This window comes from Vespula vulgaris, chromosome 5 (genome assembly GCF_905475345.1).
Source record: "Vespula vulgaris chromosome 5, iyVesVulg1.1, whole genome shotgun sequence".
Classification (NCBI taxonomy): domain Eukaryota; kingdom Metazoa; phylum Arthropoda; class Insecta; order Hymenoptera; family Vespidae; genus Vespula; species Vespula vulgaris.
In genome coordinates, this window is record NC_066590.1 from 9537556 (window position 1) to 9558518 (window position 20963).

A 20963-nucleotide genomic window follows, 5' to 3' on the forward strand; every position below is an offset into this window, starting at 1 on the left:
TATCTTGGTATATTCAATTTTGCTTTCTTGTTCTTATGTGGTATATGTATCTAGTACAATGTAAATTTTAATGTGGGATTTCAATTAAACGTGTCATTTAATTCGTATTATGATTAATATGCATTATTCATACACATATCAATGTATGTGTATTTAAATGAATATAGAGTTTATACCTCGTTGACAAATTAAATTTACAATATTGAAATAAGGGTGTCACGATCAGGTACACGCATCACGTTCGATCGTCGACGATCTTTCTATATATAAAATATATCGATACCAAACGATATTACATTTGTTAAAAGGCATATACGTATTACGTACATACGCGTACACGTGCATACAGAAAAATTAAGAAAAAAATAGCAAAATAGAGCGAGGAAGAGAGAGAAAGAGAGAAATGAAAGTTCATTGTTTACGAGGAAGGACGTCTGTCCTAACAAACGGAGTTTTCGATGAGGTCTCGTATTTTTCTATTCCTGTTGCTTTCTTTTATTTTTTGATTTTGATTAATTAACTAATTAAATTTAAAAAATTTTAATATATATATATATATATATATATATATAATATTATTACCCTGAAAGAAAAAGATAATGTTTATACCATTTACTAGCTGACGTATACAAAGCAAATCTTATTACAATGTTTATATGTTTCTATATAAGCTGAAATATCTAAATACAACTTATGTTATTTACTTTCTATCGAATATCGTATGAGATCAGTCTTTCGGCAACCACCGAGGTGGAATGTTGGAAGATCACATATAAACATACGTTTGTAAGTAGATACATATGTACATAACTAGATACAGAATATACACACCCACGCACACATACACAATGTATATAGTAGTCTTTCCTTGGGTATTGCTTGAGATTTATTATATTGTACAGACAGTAACGAGCAACCTTTGTTCTGCAATGAGCCAAAATTAAATATCTGATATTGTTATTGATAGAATTCATTATGAACTAAAAATGCTTATATTGATTAAAAAAGGAATTAATGCTTGATAGAAAAAGAAAAAATTACATATTATTGAAGGGTATTTGTTATTTTCGGCATCAATTTACAATGAAATGTTTTCTATAATTCCATTGATTTTTTATTAGCAATACTTTTAATGTGTACGCATAAATGTATGTATATATATTTTTGTAATGGAACGAAATCTATTAGTCGTTTATTTTTAATTAGATATATGATTCTACTTCTCGTTAATAAACTTTACATTATTATATTGGAAGATACATTGGAAGATATTGAAATAAACTCTAATACAATCTTTTATTCGTTTGTCGTTAAAGTTACGAGTTTTGATAAATGATTTCGATACTTCGGTTAATAGTTAAAATGCGTTTCAACTGGCCGTAGATAACAAAGCTCTTCACAAATGTATCAACGTAAGATGTAATACCAGTGATTAAGAAATTCACTAATTAGAGTCGACTATTGTCATTTTTCGATGCAAAATGTAAGTTGTAATTGCATTGATACGTACATGAATACGTATATGATAATTTTTTTTTATAAACCCTGAGTTACTCATTTCTGATACAGATTCAGATATATACAGATGTATATATATATTATATATTATATATTATATATATATAAATATATATACAGAGAGAGAAAGAGAGAGAGAGAGAAAGAAAAAGGGTAAAGGAATCGAGAATTTGAATAAAACAAAGAACGATATCGAGATTAAATTGAAGAGAAACTTTGTTAGCTCTTGACAAAAAGGCATTCGATAAGGAAGCATTAGCCCTCCAAAATACAATTATATCAAAAACCCATTCAAATTAAAGAAGATTACATATGTATCTGATTATGATACCTTATATTTCTTATTATTCATATAAAATAAAAGAAAAAGAAAAAAAAAACAGTTATGAAGAATAAGAAAGAAATCTCATCTTTATTTCCCAATATCTTCAATTATGATAGATTTCTAAATACAATAAGGATAATAATAACAATAATAACAATAACAAAAACATGAAGAAGAAGAAGAAGAAGAAGAATAAAGTATCTTGGTATATTCAATTTTGCTTTCTTGTTCTTATGTAGTATATGTATCTAGTACAATGTAAATTTTAATGTGGGATTTCATTTAAACGTGTCATTTAATGCGTATTATGATTAATATGCATTATTCATACACATATCAATGTATGTGTATTTAAATGAATATAGAATTTATACCTCGTTGACAAATTAAATTTACAATATTGAAATAAGGGTGTCACGATCAGGAACACGCATCACGTTCGATCGTCGACGATCTTTCTATATATAAAATATATCGATACCAAACGATATTACATTTGTTAAAAGGCATATACGTATTACGTACATACGCGTACACGTGCATACAGAAAAATTAAGAAAAAAATAGCAAAATAGAGCGAGGAAGAGAGAGAGAGAGAGATGAAAGTTCATTGTTTACGAGGAAGGACGTCTGTCCTAACAAACGGAGTTTTCGATGAGGTCTCGTATTTTTCTATTCCTGTTCCTTTCTTTTTTTTTTGATTTTGATTAATTAACTAATTAAATTATAAAAATTTAAATATATATATATATATATATAATATTATTACACTGAAAGAAAAAGAGAATGTTTATACCATTTACTAGCTGACGTATACAAAGCAAATCTTATTACAATGTTTATATGTTTCTATATAAGCTGAAATATCTAAATACAACTTATGTTATTTACTTTCTATCGAATATCGTATGAGATCAGTCTTTCGGCAACCACCGAGCTGGAAAATTGGAAATAAACTCTAATACAATCTTTTGTTCGTTTGTCGTTAACGTTACGACTTTTGATAAAAGATTTCAATACTTCGGTTAATAGTTAAAATGCCTTTCAACTGGCCGTAGATAACAAAGCTCTTCAGAAATGTATCAACGTAAGATGTAATACCACTGATTAAGAAATTCACTAATTATAGTCGGCTATTGTCATTTTTCAATGCCAGATGTAAGTCGTATTTGCATTGATACGGGGATAAATACGTATATGATAATGTTTTTTTATAAACCCTGAGTTACTCATTTCTGATACAGATTCAGATATATACGTATAAAATAATATATATATATATATATATATATATATATATATATATATATATATATTAATGTATATACAGAGAGTGAGAGTGTGAGAGAGAGAGAAAGAAAAAGGGTAAAGGAAACGAGAATTTAATAGAACAAAGAACGATATCGAGATTAAATTGAAAAGAAACTTTGTTAGATCTTGACAAAGAGGCACTGGATTAGGAAAGATCAGCCATCCAAAGTACAATTATATCAAAGACCCATTCAAATGAAAGACGATTACATATGTATCCGATTATGATACCTTATTCTTCTTATTATTCATATAAAAGAAAAGAAGAAGAAAAAAAACAGTTAAGAAGATTAAGAAAGAAATCTCATCTTTATTTCCCAATATCTTCAATTATGATTGATTTCAAAAGACAATAAGAATAATAATAACAATAATAAGAACAACAATCACAACAATAATATGAAAAAGAAGAAGAAGAATAAAGTATCTTGGTATATTCAATTTTGCTTTCTTGTTCTTATGTGGTATATGTATCTAGTACAATGTAAATTTTAATGTGGGATTTCAATTAAACGTGTCATTTAATTCGTATTATGATTAATATGCATTATTCATACACATATCAATGTATGTGTATTTAAATGAATATAGAGTTTATACCTCGTTGACAAATTAAATTTACAATATTGAAATAAGGGTGTCACGATCAGGTACACGCATCACGTTCGATCGTCGACGATCTTTCTATATATAAAATATATCGATACCAAACGATATTACATTTGTTAAAAGGCATATACGTATTACGTACATACGCGTACACGTGCATACAGAAAAATTAAGAAAAAAATAGCAAAATAGAGCGAGGAAGAGAGAGAAAGAGAGAGATGAAAGTTCATTGTTTACGAGGAAGGACGTCTGTCCTAACAAACGGAGTTTTCGATGAGGTCTCGTATTTTTCTATTCCTGTTGCTTTCTTTTATTTTTTGATTTTGATTAATTAACTAATTAAATTTTAAAAATTTTAATATATATATATATATATATATATATATATATATATAATATTATTACCCTGAAAGAAAAAGATAATGTTTATACCATTTACTAGCTGACGTATACAAAGCAAATCTTATTACAATGTTTATATGTTTCTATATAAGCTGAAATATCTAAATACAACTTATGTTATTTACTTTCTATCGAATATCGTATGAGATCAGTCTTTCGGCAACCACCGAGGTGGAATGTTGGAAGATCACATATAAACATACGTTTGTAAGTAGATACATATGTACATAACTAGATACAGAATATACACACCCACGCACACATACACAATGTATATAGTAGTCTTTCCTTGGGTATTGCTTGAGATTTATTATATTGTACAGACAGTAACGAGCAACCTTTCTTCTGCAATGAGCCAAAATTAAATATCTGATATTGTTATTGATACATTATGAACTAAAAATGTTTAAGTTGATTAAAAAGAAATTAATACTTGGTAGAAAAAGAAAAAATTACACATTATTGAAGGGTATTTGTTATATTCGGCATCAATTTACAATGAAATGTTTTCTATAATACCATTGATTTTTTATTAACAATACTTTTAATGTGTACGCATAAATGTATGTATATATATTTTTGTAATGGACCGAAATCTATTAGTTGTTTATTTTTAATTAGATATATGATTCTACTTCTCGATAATAAACTTTTCATTATTATATTGGAAGACACAATGGAAGATATCGAATTAAACTCTAATACAATCTTTTATTCGTTTGTCGTTAACGTTAAGAATTTTGATAAAAGATTTCAATTCTTCGGTTAATAGTTAAAATGCCTTTCAAATGGCCGTAGATAACAACGCTCTTCACAAATGTATCAACGTAAGATTTAATAACACTGATTAAGAAATTCACTAATTATAGTCGACTATTGTCATTTTTCGATGCAAGGTGTAAGTCGTATTTGCATTGATACGCAGATGAATACGTATATGATAATGTTTTTTTATAAACCCTGAGTTACTCATTTCTGATACAGATTGAGATATATACAGATATATATATATATATATATATATATATATATATATATATATTATATATTATATATTATGTATATATAAATACAGAGAGAGAGAGAGAGAGAGAGAGAGAAAGAGGAAGGGTAAACAAATCGAGAATTTTGAATAAAACATAGAACGATATCGAGATTAAATTGAAAGGAAACTTTGTTAGCTTCTTGACAAAAAGGCACTCTATAAGGGAAACATCAGCCATCCAAAGTACAATTATATCACAAACCCATTCAAATTAAAGACGATTACATATGTATCCGATTATGATACCATATATTTCTTATTATTCCTATAAAAGAAAAGAAAAAGAAAAAAAAACAGTCAAGAAAAATAAGAAAGAAATCTCATCTTTATTTCCCAATATCTTCAATTATGATAGATTTCTAAATACTATAAGGATAATAATAACAATAATAACAACAACAATAATATGAAGAAGAAGAAGAAGAAGAATAAAGTATCTTGTTATATTCAATTTTGCTTTCTTGTTCTTATGTAGTATATGTATCTACTACAATGTAAATTTTAATGTGGGATTTTATTTAAACGTGTCATTTAATGCGTATTATGATTAATATGCATTATTCATACACATATCAATGTATGTGTATTTAAATGAATATAGAATTTATACCTCGTTGACAAATTAAATTTACAATATTGAAATAAGGGTGTCACGATCAGGTACACGCATCACGTTCGATCGTCGACGATCTTTCTATATATAAAATATATCGATACCAAACGATATTACATTTGTTAAAAGGCATATACGTATTACGTACATACGCGTACACGTGCATACAGAAAAATTAAGAAAAAAATAGCAAAATAGAGCGAGGAAGAGAGAGAAAGAGAGAGATGAAAGTTCATTGTTTACGAGGAAGGACGTCTGTCCTAACAAACGGAGTTTTCGATGAGGTCTCGTATTTTTCTATTCCTGTTGCTTTCTTTTATTTTTTGATTTTGATTAATTAACTAATTAAATTTTAAAAATTTTAATATATATATATATATATATATATATAATATTATTACCCTGAAAGAAAAAGATAATGTTTATACCATTTACTAGCTGACGTATACAAAGCAAATCTTATTACAATGTTTATATGTTTCTATATAAGCTGAAATATCTAAATACAACTTATGTTATTTACTTTCTGTCGAATATCGTATGAGATCAGTCTTTCGGCAACCACCGAGGTGGAATGTTGGAAGATCCCATACAAACATACATTTGTAAATAGATACATATGTACATAACTAGATACATAATATACACACCCACGCACACATACACAAAGTATATAGTAGTCTTTCCTTGGGTATTGCTTGAGATTTATTATATTGTGTAGACAGTAACGAGCAACCTTTCTTCTGCAATGAGCCAAACTTAAATATCTGATATTGTTATTGATAGAATTCATTATGAACTAAAAATGTTTAAATTGATTAAATAGAAATTAATACTTGATAGAAAAAGAAAAAATTACACATTATTGAAGGGTATTTGTTATTTTCGGCATCAATTTACAATGAAATGTTTTCTATAATCCTATTGATTTTTTATTAGCAATACTTTTAATGTGTACGCATAAATATATGTATATATATCTTTGTAATGGAACGAAATCTATTAGTTGTTTATTTTTAATTAGATATATGATTCTACTTCTCGTTAATAAACTTTACATTATTATATTGGAAAATACAATGGAAGATATCGAATTAAACTCTAATACAATCTTTTATTCGTTTGTCGTTAACGTTAAGACTTTTGATAAAAGATTTCAATACTTCGGTTAATAGTTAAAATGCCTTTCAACTGGCCGTAGATAACAAAGCTCTTCACAAATGTATCAACGTAAGATGTAATACCACTGATTAAGAAATTCACTAATTATAGTCGACTATTGTCATTTTTCGATGCAAGATGTAAGTCGTATTTGCATTGATACGCAGATGAATACGTATATGATAATGTTTTTTTATAAACCCTGAGTTTATTTCTGATACAGATTGAGATATATACAGATATATATATATATATATTATATATAATATGTATATATATATACAGAGAGAGAGAGAGAGAGAGAGAGAGAGAGAAAGAAAGGGTAAACGAATCGAGAATTTGAATAAAACAAAGAACGATATCGAGATTAAATTGAAAAGAAACTTTGTTAGCTCTTGACAAAAAGGCATTCGATAAGGAAGCATTAGGCGTCCAAAGTACAATTATATCAAAAACCCATTCAAATTAAAGAAGATTACATATGTATCTGATTATGATACCTTATATTTCTTATTATTCATATAAAAGAAAAGAAAAAGAAAAAAAAAACAGTTAAGAAGAATAAGAAAGAAATCTCATCTTTATTTCCCAATATCTTCAATTATGATAGATTTCTAAATACAATAAGGATAATAATAACAATAATAACAACAACAATAATATGCAGAAGAAGAAGAAGAAGAAGAATAAAGTATCTTGGTATATTCAATTTTGCTTTCTTGTTCTTATGTAGTATATGTATCTAGTACAATGTAAATTTTAATGTGGGATTTCATTTAAACGTGTCATTTAATGCGTATTATGATTAATATGCATTATTCATACACATATCAAGGTATGTGTATTTAAATGAATATAGAATTTATACCTCGTTGACAAATTAAATTTACAATATTGAAATAAGGGTGTCACGATCAGGTACACGCATCACGTTCGATCGTCGACGATCTTTCTATATATAAAATATATCGATACCAAACGATATTACATTTGTTAAAAGGCATATACGTATTACGTACATACGCGTACTCGTGCATACAGAAAAATTAAGAAAAAAATAGCAAAACAGAGCGAGGAAGAGACAAAGAGAGAGAGAGAGATGAAAGTACATTGTTTTCAAGGAAGGGCGTCTTTCCTAACGAACGGAGTATTCGATGAGGTCTCGTATTTTTCTATTCCTGTTGCTTTCTTTTATTTTTTGATTTTGATTAATTGACTAATTAAATTATAAAAATTTTAATATATATATATATAGTACACTGAAAGAAAAAGAGAATGTTTATACCATTTATTAGCTGACGTATAGAAAGCAAATCTTATTACAATGTTTATTTGTTTCTATATAAGCTGAAATATCTAAATACACTTTACGTTATTTACTTTCTGTCGAATATCGTATGAGATCAGTCTTTCGGCAACCACCAAGGTGGAATGTTAGAAGATCCCATATAAACATACGTTTGTAAATAGATACATATGTACATAACTAGATACATAATATACACACCCACGCACACATACACAAAGTATATAGTAGTCTTTCCTTGGGTATTGCTTGAGATTTATTATATTGTGTAGACAGTAACGAGCAACCTTTCTTCTGCAATGAGCCAAACTTAAATATCTGATATTGTTATTGATAGAATTCATTATGAACTAAAAATGTTTAAATTGATTAAATAGAAATTAATACTTGATAGAAAAAGAAAAAATTACACATTATTGAAGGGTATTTGTTATTTTCGGCATCAATTTACAATGAAATGTTTTCTATAATCCTATTGATTTTTTATTAGCAATACTTTTAATGTGTACGCATAAATGTATGTATATATATCTTTGTAATGGAACGAAATCTATTAGTTGTTTATTTTTAATTAGATATATGATTCTACTTCTCGTTAATAAACTTTACATTATTATATTGGAAGATACAATGGAAGATATCGAATTAAACTCTAATACAATCTTTTATTCGTTTGTCGTTAACGTTAAGACTTTTGATAAAAGATTTCAATACCTCGGTTAATAGTTAAAGTGCCTTTCAACTGGCCGTAGATAACAAAGCTCTTCACAAATGTATCAACGTAAGATGTAATACCACTGATTAAGAAATTCACTAATTATAGTCGATTATTGTCATTTTTCGATGCAAGATGTAAGTCGTATTTGCATTGATACGCAGATGAATACGTATATGATAATGTTTTTTTATAAACCCTGAGTTTATTTCTGATACAGATTGAGATATATACAGATATATATATATATATATATATATATATATATATATATATATATATATATATTATATATAATATGTATATATATATATACAGAGAGAGAAAGAGAGAGAGAGAGAGAGAGAGAGAGAGAAAGAAAGGGTAAACGAATCGAGAATTTGAATAAAACAAAGAACGATATCGAGATTAAATTGAAAAGAAACTTTGTTAGCTCTTGACAAAAAGGCATTCGATAAGGAAGCATTAGGCGTCCAAAGTACAATTATATCAAAAACCCATTCAAATTAAAGAAGATTACATATGTATCTGATTATGATACCTTATATTTCTTATTATTCATATAAAAGAAAAGAAAAAGAAAAAAAAAAACAGTTAAGAAGAATAAGAAAGAAATCTCATCTTTATTTCCCAATATCTTCAATTATGATAGATTTCTAAATACAATAAGGATAATAATAACAATAATAACAACAACAATAATATGCAGAAGAAGAAGAAGAAGAAGAATAAAGTATCTTGGTATATTCAATTTTGCTTTCTTGTTCTTATGTAGTATATGTATCTAGTACAATGTAAATTTTAATGTGGGATTTTATTTAAACGTGTCATTTAATGCGTATTATGATTAATATGCATTATTCATACACATATCAATGGATGTGTATTTAAATGAATATAGATTTTATACCTCGTTGACAAATTAAATTTACAATATTGAAATAAGGGTGTCACGATCAGGTACACGCATCACGTTCGATCGTCGACGATCTTTCTATATATAAAATATATCGATACCAAACGATATTACATTTGTTGAAAGGCATATACGTATTACGTACATACGCGTACACGTGCATACAGAAAAATTAGGAAAAAAATAGCAAAATAGAGCGAGGAAGAGAGAGAGAGAGAGAGAGATGAAAGTTCATTGTTTACGAGGAAGGACGTCTGTCCTAACAAACGGAGTTTTCGATGAGGTCTCGTATTTTTGTATTCCTGTTGCTTTCTTTTATTTTTTGATTTTGATTAATTAACTAATTAAATTATAAAAATTTTAATATATATATATATATATATATATATATATATATGTATATATAATATTATTACACTGAAAGAAAAAGAGAATGTTTATACCATTTACTAGCTGACGTATACAAAGCAAATCTTATTACAATGTTTATATGTTTCTATATAAGCTGAAATATCTAAATACAACTTATGTTATTTACTTTCTGTCGAATATCGTATGAGATCAGTCTTTCGGCAACCACCGAGGTGGAATGTTGGAAGATCCCATACAAACATACATTTGTAAATAGATACATATGTGTATATGTACATATGTACGTAACTAGATACATAATATACACACCCACACACACATACACAAAGTATACAGTAGTCTTTCTCTTGGGTATTGCTTGAGATTTTCTTATATTGTATGGACAGTAACGAGCAACCTTTGTTCTGCAATGAGCCAAAATTAAATATCTGATATTGTTATTGATACATTATGAACTAAAAATGTTTAAATTGATTAAAAAGAAATTAATACTTGATAGAAAAAGAAAAAATTACACATTATTGAAGGGTATTTGTTATTTTCGGCATCAATTTACAATGAAATGTTTTCTATAATCCTATTGATTTTTTATTAGCAATACTTTTAATGTGTACGCATAAATGTATGTATATATATCTTTGTAATGGAACGAAATCTATTAGTTGTTTATTTTTAATTAGATATATGATTCTACTTCTCGTTAATAAACTTTACATTATTATATTGGAAGATACAATGGAAGATATCGGATTAAACTCTAATACAATCTTTTATTCCTTTGTCGTTAACGTTAAGACTTTTGATAAAAGATTTCAATACCTCGGTTAATAGTTAAAGTGCCTTTCAACTGGCCGTAGATAACAAAGCTCTTCACAAATGTATCAACGTAAGATGTAATACCACTGATTAAGAAATTCACTAATTATGGTCGACTATTGTCATTTTTCGATGCAAGATGTAAGTCGTATTTGCATTGATACGCAGATGAATACGTATATGATAATGTTTTTTTATAAACCCTGAGTTTATTTCTGATACAGATTGAGATATATATATATATATATATATATATATATATATATATATATATATATTATATATAATATGTATAAATATATACAGAGAGAGAAAGAGAGAGAGAGAGAGAAAGAGGAAGGGTAAACAAATCGAGAATTTTGAATAAAACATAGAACGATATCGAGATTAAATTGAAAGGAAACTTTGTTAGCTTCTTGACAAAAAAGCACTCTATAAGGGAAACATCAGCCATCCAAAGTACAATTATATCAAAAACCCATTCAAATTAAAGACGATTACATATGTATCCGATTATGATACCATATATTTCTTATTATTCCTATAAAAGAAAAGAAAAAGAAAAAAAAACAGTCAAGAAAAATAAGAAAGAAATCTCATCTTTATTTCCCAATATCTTCAATTATGATAGATTTCTAAATACTATAAGGATAATAATAACAATAATAACAACAACAATAATATGAAGAAGAAGAAGAAGAAGAAGAATAAAGTATCTTGGTATATTCAATTTTGCTTTCTTGTTCTTATGTACTATATGTATCTAGTACAATGTAAATTTTAATGTGGGATTTCATTTAAACGTGTCATTTAATGCGTATTATGATTAATATGCATTATTCATACACATATCAATGTATGTGTATTTAAATGAATATAGAATTTATACCTCGTTGACAAATTAAATTTACAATATTGAAATAAGGGTGTCACGATCAGGTACACGCATCACGTTCGATCGTCGACGATCTTTCTATATATAAAATATATCGATACCAAACGATATTACATTTGTTAAAAGGCATATACGTATTACGTACATACGCGTACACGTGCATACAGAAAAATTAAGAAAAAAATAGCAAAATAGAGCGAGGAAGAGAGAGAGAGAGAGAGAGAGATGAAAGTTCATTGTTTACGAGGAAGGACGTCTGTCCTAACAAACGGAGTTTTCGATGAGGTCTCGTATTTTTGTATTCCTGTTGCTTTCTTTTATTTTTTGATTTTGATTAATTAACTAATTAAATTATAAAAATTTTAATATATATATATATATATATATATATATATATATATATATATAATATTATTACACTGAAAGAAAAAGAGAATGTTTATACCATTTACTAGCTGACGTATACAAAGCAAATCTTATTACAATGTTTATATGTTTCTATATAAGCTGAAATATCTAAATACAACTTATGTTATTTACTTTCTGTCGAATATCGTATGAGATCAGTCTTTCGGCAACCACCGAGGTGGAATGTTGGAAGATCCCATACAAACATACATTTGTAAATAGATACATATGTACATAACTAGATACATAATATACACACCCACGCACACATACACAAAGTATATAGTAGTCTTTCCTTGGGTATTGCTTGAGATTTATTATATTGTGTAGACAGTAACGAGCAACCTTTCTTCTGCAATGAGCCAAACTTAAATATCTGATATTGTTATTGATAGAATTCATTATGAACTAAAAATGTTTAAATTGATTAAATAGAAATTAATACTTGATAGAAAAAGAAAAAATTACACATTATTGAAGGGTATTTGTTATTTTCGGCATCAATTTACAATGAAATGTTTTCTATAATCCTATTGATTTTTTATTAGCAATACTTTTAATGTGTACGCATAAATGTATGTATATATATCTTTGTAATGGAACGAAATCTATTAGTTGTTTATTTTTAATTAGATATATGATTCTACTTCTCGTTAATAAACTTTACATTATTATATTGGAAGATACAATGGAAGATATCGAATTAAACTCTAATACAATCTTTTATTCGTTTGTCGTTAACGTTAAGACTTTTGATAAAAGATTTCAATACTTCGGTTAATAGTTAAAATGCCTTTCAACTGGCCGTAGATAACAAAGCTCTTCACAAATGTATCAACGTAAGATGTAATACCACTGATTAAGAAATTCACTAATTATAGTCGACTATTGTCATTTTTCGATGCAAGATGTAAATCGTATTTGCATTGATACGCAGATGAATACGTATATGATAATGTTTTTTTATAAACACTGAGTTTATTTCTGATACAGATTGAGATATATACAGATATATATATATATATATATATATATATTATATATAATATGTATATATATATACAGAGAGAGAGAGAGAGAGAGAGAAAGAAAGGGTAAACGAATCGAGAATTTGAATAAAACAAAGAACGATATCGAGATTAAATTGAAAAGAAACTTTGTTAGCTCTTGACAAAAAGGCATTCGATAAGGAAGCATTAGGCGTCCAAAGTACAATTATATCAAAAACCCATTCAAATTAAAGAAGATTACATATGTATCTGATTATGATACCTTATATTTCTTATTATTCATATAAAAGAAAAGAAAAAGAAAAAAAAAACAGATAAGAAGAATAAGAAAGAAATCTCATCTTTATTTCCCAATATCTTCAATTATGATAGATTTCTAAATACAATAAGGATAATAATAACAATAATAACAACAACAATAATATGCAGAAGAAGAAGAAGAAGAAGAATAAAGTATCTTGGTATATTCAATTTTGCTTTCTTGTTCTTATGTAGTATATGTATCTAGTACAATGTAAATTTTAATGTGGGATTTCATTTAAACGTGTCATTTAATGCGTATTATGATTAATATGCATTATTCATACACATATCAAGGTATGTGTATTTAAATGAATATAGAATTTATACCTCGTTGACAAATTAAATTTACAATATTGAAATAAGGGTGTCACGATCAGGTACACGCATCACGTTCGATCGTCGACGATCTTTCTATATATAAAATATATCGATACCAAACGATATTACATTTGTTAAAAGGCATATACGTATTACGTACATACGCGTACACGTGCATACAGAAAAATTAAGAAAAAAATAGCAAAACAGAGCGAGGAAGAGAGAGAGAGAGAGATGAAAGTACATTGTTTTCTAACAAACGGAGTTTTCGATGAGGTCTCGTATTTTTCTATTCCTGTTGCTTTCTTTTATTTTTTGATTTTGATTAATTAACTAATTAAATTATAAAAATTTTAATATATATATATATATATATATATATATATATATATATATATATAATATTATTACACTGAAAGGAAAAGAGAATGTTTATACCATTTACTAGCTGACATATACAAAGCAAAAATTATTACAATGTTTATATGTTTCTATATAAGGTGAAATATCTAAATACACCTTATGTTATTTACTTTCTCTCGAATATCGTATGAGATCAGTCTTTCGGCAACCACCAAGGTGGAATGTTGGAAGATCCCATATAAACATACGTTTGTAAATAGATACATATGTACATAACTAGATACATAATATACACACCCACGCACACATACACAAAGTATATAGTAGTCTTTCCTTGGGTATTGCTTGAGGTTTATTATATTGTGTAGACAGTAAGGAGCAACCTTTCTTCTGCAATGAGCCAAAATTAAATATCTGATATTGTTATTGATAGAATTCATTATGAACTAAAAATGTTTAAATTGATTAACAAAGAAATTAATACTTAATAGAAAAAGAAAAAATTACACATTATTGAAGGGTATTTGTTATTGTCGGCATCAATTTACAATGAAATGTTTTCTATAATTCCATTGATTTTTTATTAGCAATACTTTTAATGTGTACGCATAAATGTATGTATATACATTTGTGTAATGGAACGAAATCTATTAGTTGTTTATTTTTAATTAGATATATGATTCTACTTCTCGTTAATAAACTTTACATTATTATATTGGAAGATACAATGGAAGATATCGAATTAAACTCTAATACAATCTTTTATTCGTTTGTCGTTAACGTTAAGACTTTTGATAAAAGATTTCAATACCTCGGTTAATAGTTAAAGTGCCTTTCAACTGGCCGTAGATAACAAAGCTCTTCACAAATGTATCAACGTAAGATGTAATACCACTGATTAAGAAATTCACTAATTATAGTCGACTATTGTCATTTTTCGATGCAAGATGTAAGTCGTATTTGCATTGATACGCAGATGAATACGTATATGATAATGTTTTTTTATAAACCCTGAGTTTATTTCTGATACAGATTGAGATATATACAGATATATATATATATATATATTATATATAATATGTATATATATATACAGAGAGAGAGAGAGAGAGAGAGAGAGAGAGAGAAAGAAAGGGTAAACGAATCGAGAATTTGAATAAAACAAAGAACGATATCGAGATTAAATTGAAAAGAAACTTTGTTAGCTCTTGACAAAAAGGCATTCGATAAGGAAGCATTAGGCGTCCAAAGTACAATTATATCAAAAACCCATTCAAATTAAAGAAGATTACATATGTATCTGATTATGATACCTTATATTTCTTATTATTCATATAAAAGAAAAGAAAAAGAAAAAAAAAACAGTTAAGAAGAATAAGAAAGAAATCTCATCTTTATTTCCCAATATCTTCAATTATGATAGATTTCTAAATACAATAAGGATAATAATAACAATAATAACAACAACAATAATATGCAGAAGAAGAAGAAGAAGAAGAATAAAGTATCTTGGTATATTCAATTTTGCTTTCTTGTTCTTATGTAGTATATGTATCTAGTACAATGTAAATTTTAATGTGGGATTTCATTTAAACGTGTCATTTAATGCGTATTATGATTAATATGCATTATTCATACACATATCAAGGTATGTGTATTTAAATGAATATAGAATTTATACCTCGTTGACAAATTAAATTTACAATATTGAAATAAGGGTGTCACGATCAGGTACACGCATCACGTTCGATCGTCGACGATCTTTCTATATATAAAATATATCGATACCAAACGATATTACATTTGTTAAAAGGCATATACGTATTACGTACATACGCGTACTCGTGCATACAGAAAAATTAAGAAAAAAATAGCAAAACAGAGCGAGGAAGAGACAAAGAGGGAGAGAGAGATGAAAGTACATTGTTTTCAAGGAAGGGCGTCTGTCCTAACGAACGGAGTATTCGATGAGGTCTCGTATTTTTCTATTCCTGTTGCTTTCTTTTATTTTTTGATTTTGATTAATTGACTAATTAAATTATAAAAATTTTAATATATATATATATATAGTACACTGAAAGAAAAAGAGAATGTTTATACCATTTATTAGCTGACGTATAGAAAGCAAATCTTATTACAATGTTTATTTGTTTCTATATAAGCTGAAATATCTAAATACACTTTACGTTATTTACTTTCTGTCGAATATCGTATGAGATCAGTCTTTCGGCAACCACCAAGGTGGAATGTTAGAAGATCCCATATAAACATACGTTTGTAAATAGATACATATGTACATAACTAGATACATAATATACACACCCACGCACACATACACAAAGTATATAGTAGTCTTTCCTTGGGTATTGCTTGAGATTTATTATATTGTGTAGACAGTAACGAGCAACCTTTCTTCTGCAATGAGCCAAACTTAAATATCTGATATTGTTATTGATAGAATTCATTATGAACTAAAAATGTTTAAATTGATTAAATAGAAATTAATACTTGATAGAAAAAGAAAAAATTACACATTATTGAAGGGTATTTGTTATTTTCGGCATCAATTTACAATGAAATGTTTTCTATAATCCTATTGATTTTTTATTAGCAATACTTTTAATGTGTACGCATAAATGTATGTATATATATCTTTGTAATGGAACGAAATCTATTAGTTGTTTATTTTTAATTAGATATATGATTCTACTTCTCGTTGATAAACTTTACATTATTATATTGGAAGATACAATGGAAGATATCGAATTAAACTCTAATACAATCTTTTATTCGTTTGTCGTTAACGTTAAGACTTTTGATAAAAGATTTCAATACCTCGGTTAATAGTTAAAGTGCCTTTCAACTGGCCGTAGATAACAAAGCTCTTCACAAATGTATCAACGTAAGATGTAATACCACTGATTAAGAAATTCACTAATTATAGTCGATTATTGTCATTTTTCGATGCAAGATGTAAGTCGTATTTGCATTGATACGCAGATGAATACGTATATGATAATGTTTTTTTATAAACCCTGAGTTTATTTCTGATACAGATTGAGATATATACAGATATATATATATATATATATATATATATATTATATATAATATGTATATATATATATACAGAGAGAGAAAGAGAGAGAGAGAGAGAGAGAGAGAGAAAGAAAGGGTAAACGAATCGAGAATTTGAATAAAACAAAGAACGATATCGAGATTAAATTGAAAAGAAACTTTGTTAGCTCTTGACAAAAAGGCATTCGATAAGGAAGCATTAGGCGTCCAAAGTACAATTATATCAAAAACCCATTCAAATTAAAGAAGATTACATATGTATCTGATTATGATACCTTATATTTCTTATTATTCATATAAAAGAAAAGAAAAAGAAAAAAAAAACAGTTAAGAAGAATAAGAAAGAAATCTCATCTTTATTTCCCAATATCTTCAATTATGATAGATTTCTAAATACAATAAGGATAATAATAACAATAATAACAACAACAATAATATGCAGAAGAAGAAGAAGAAGAAGAATAAAGTATCTTGGTATATTCAATTTTGCTTTCTTGTTCTTATGTAGTATATGTATCTAGTACAATGTAAATTTTAATGTGGGATTTCATTTAAACGTGTCATTTAATGCGTATTATGATTAATATGCATTATTCATACACATATCAAGGTATGTGTATTTAAATGAATATAGAATTTATACCTCGTTGACAAATTAAATTTACAATATTGAAATAAGGGTGTCACGATCAGGTACACGCATCACGTTCGATCGTCGACGATCTTTCTATATATAAAATATATCGATACCAAACGATATTACATTTGTTAAAAGGCATATACGTATTACGTACATACGCGTACTCGTGCATACAGAAAAATTAAGAAAAAAATAGCAAAACAGAGCGAGGAAGAGACAAAGAGGGAGAGAGAGATGAAAGTACATTGTTTTCAAGGAAGGGCGTCTGTCCTAACGAACGGAGTATTCGATGAGGTCTCGTATTTTTCTATTCCTGTTGCTTTCTTTTATTTTTTGATTTTGATTAATTGACTAATTAAATTATAAAAATTTTAATATATATATATATATAGTACACTGAAAGAAAAAGAGAATGTTTATACCATTTATTAGCTGACGTATAGAAAGCAAATCTTATTACAATGTTTATTTGTTTCTATATAAGCTGAAATATCTAAATACACTTTACGTTATTTACTTTCTGTCGAATATCGTATGAGATCAGTCTTTCGGCAACCACCAAGGTGGAATGTTAGAAGATCCCATATAAACATACGTTTGTAAATAGATACATATGTACATAACTAGATACATAATATACACACCCACGCACACATACACAAAGTATATAGTAGTCTTTCCTTGGGTATTGCTTGAGATTTATTATATTGTGTAGACAGTAACGAGCAACCTTTCTTCTGCAATGAGCCAAACTTAAATATCTGATATTGTTATTGATAGAATTCATTATGAACTAAAAATGTTTAAATTGATTAAATAGAAATTAATACTTGATAGAAAAAGAAAAAATTACACATTATTGAAGGGTATTTGTTATTTTCGGCATCAATTTACAATGAAATGTTTTCTATAATCCTATTGATTTTTTATTAGCAATACTTTTAATGTGTACGCATAAATGTATGTATATATATCTTTGTAATGGAACGAAATCTATTAGTTGTTTATTTTTAATTAGATATATGATTCTACTTCTCGTTGATAAACTTTACATTATTATATTGGAAGATACAATGGAAGATATCGAATTAAACTCTAATACAATCTTTTATTCGTTTGTCGTTAACGTTAAGACTTTTGATAAAAGATTTCAATACCTCGGTTAATAGTTAAAGTGCCTTTCAACTGGCCGTAGATAACAAAGCTCTTCACAAATGTATCAACGTAAGATGTAATACCACTGATTAAGAAATTCACTAATTATAGTCGATTATTGTCATTTTTCGATGCAAGATGTAAGTCGTATTTGCATTGATACGCAGATGAATACGTATATGATAATGTTTTTTTATAAACCCTGAGTTTATTTCTGATACAGATTGAGATATATACAGATATATATATATATATATATATATATATATATATATATATATATATATATATATATATTATATATAATATGTATATATATATATACAGAGAGAGAAAGAGAGAGAGAGAGAGAGAGAGAGAGAAAGAAAGGGTAAACGAATCGAGAATTTGAATAAAACAAAGAACGATATCGAGATTAAATTGAAAAGAAACTTTGTTAGCTCTTGACAAAAAGGCATTCGATAAGGAAGCATTAGGCGTCCAAAGTACAATTATATCAAAAACCCATTCAAATTAAAGAAGATTACATATGTATCTGATTATGATACCTTATATTTCTTATTATTCATATAAAAGAAAAGAAAAAGAAAAAAAAAAACAGTTAAGAAGAATAAGAAAGAAATCTCATCTTTATTTCCCAATATCTTCAATTATGATAGATTTCTAAATACAATAAGGATAATAATAACAATAATAACAACAACAATAATATGCAGAAGAAGAAGAAGAAGAAGAATAAAGTATCTTGGTATATTCAATTTTGCTTTCTTGTTCTTATGTAGTATATGTATCTAGTACAATGTAAATTTTAATGTGGGATTTTATTTAAACGTGTCATTTAATGCGTATTATGATTAATATGCATTATTCATACACATATCAATGGATGTGTATTTAAATGAATATAGAATTTATACCTCGTTGACAAATTAAATTTACAATATTGAAATAAGGGTGTCACGATCAGGTACACGCATCACGTTCGATCGTCGACGATCTTTCTATATATAAAATATATTGATACCAAACGATATTACATTTGTTGAAAGGCATATACGTATTACGTACATACGCGTACACGTGCATACAGAAAAATTAGGAAAAAAATAGCAAAATAGAGCGAGGAAGAGAGAGAGAGAGAGAGAGATGAAAGTTCATTGTTTACGAGGAAGGACGTCTGTCCTAACAAACGGAGTTTTCGATGAGGTCTCGTATTTTTGTATTCCTGTTGCTTTCTTTTATTTTTTGATTTTGATTAATTAACTAATTAAATTATAAAAATTTTAATATATATATATATATATATATATATATATATGTATATATAATATTATTACACTGAAAGAAAAAGAGAATGTTTATACCATTTACTAGCTGACGTATACAAAGCAAATCTTATTACAATGTTTATATGTTTCTATATAAGCTCAAATATCTAAATACAACTTATGTTATTTACTTTCTGTCGAATATCTTATGAGATCAGTCTTTCGGCAACCACCGAGGTGGAATGTTGGAAGATCCCATACAAACATACATTTGTAAATAGATACATATGTGTATATGTACATATGTACGTAACTAGATACATAATATACACACCCACACACACATACACAAAGTATACAGTAGTCTTTCTCTTGGGTATTGCTTGAGATTTTCTTATATTGTATGGACAGTAACG

The 20963-nt window shown here is 27.1% G+C and overlaps 1 long non-coding RNA gene across 1 annotated transcript in view; it reads left to right on the forward strand.

The window, feature by feature from the left end:
- LOC127064188 (uncharacterized) overlaps positions 1 to 20963 on the forward strand; it is a 44369-nt gene extending 23406 nt beyond the window's left edge. The window contains exons 5-6 of the long non-coding RNA XR_007781610.1: positions 5638 to 6392; positions 20785 to 20963. This is a non-coding gene — a long non-coding RNA (uncharacterized LOC127064188). The remainder of the gene's footprint in view (positions 1 to 5637; positions 6393 to 20784) is intronic.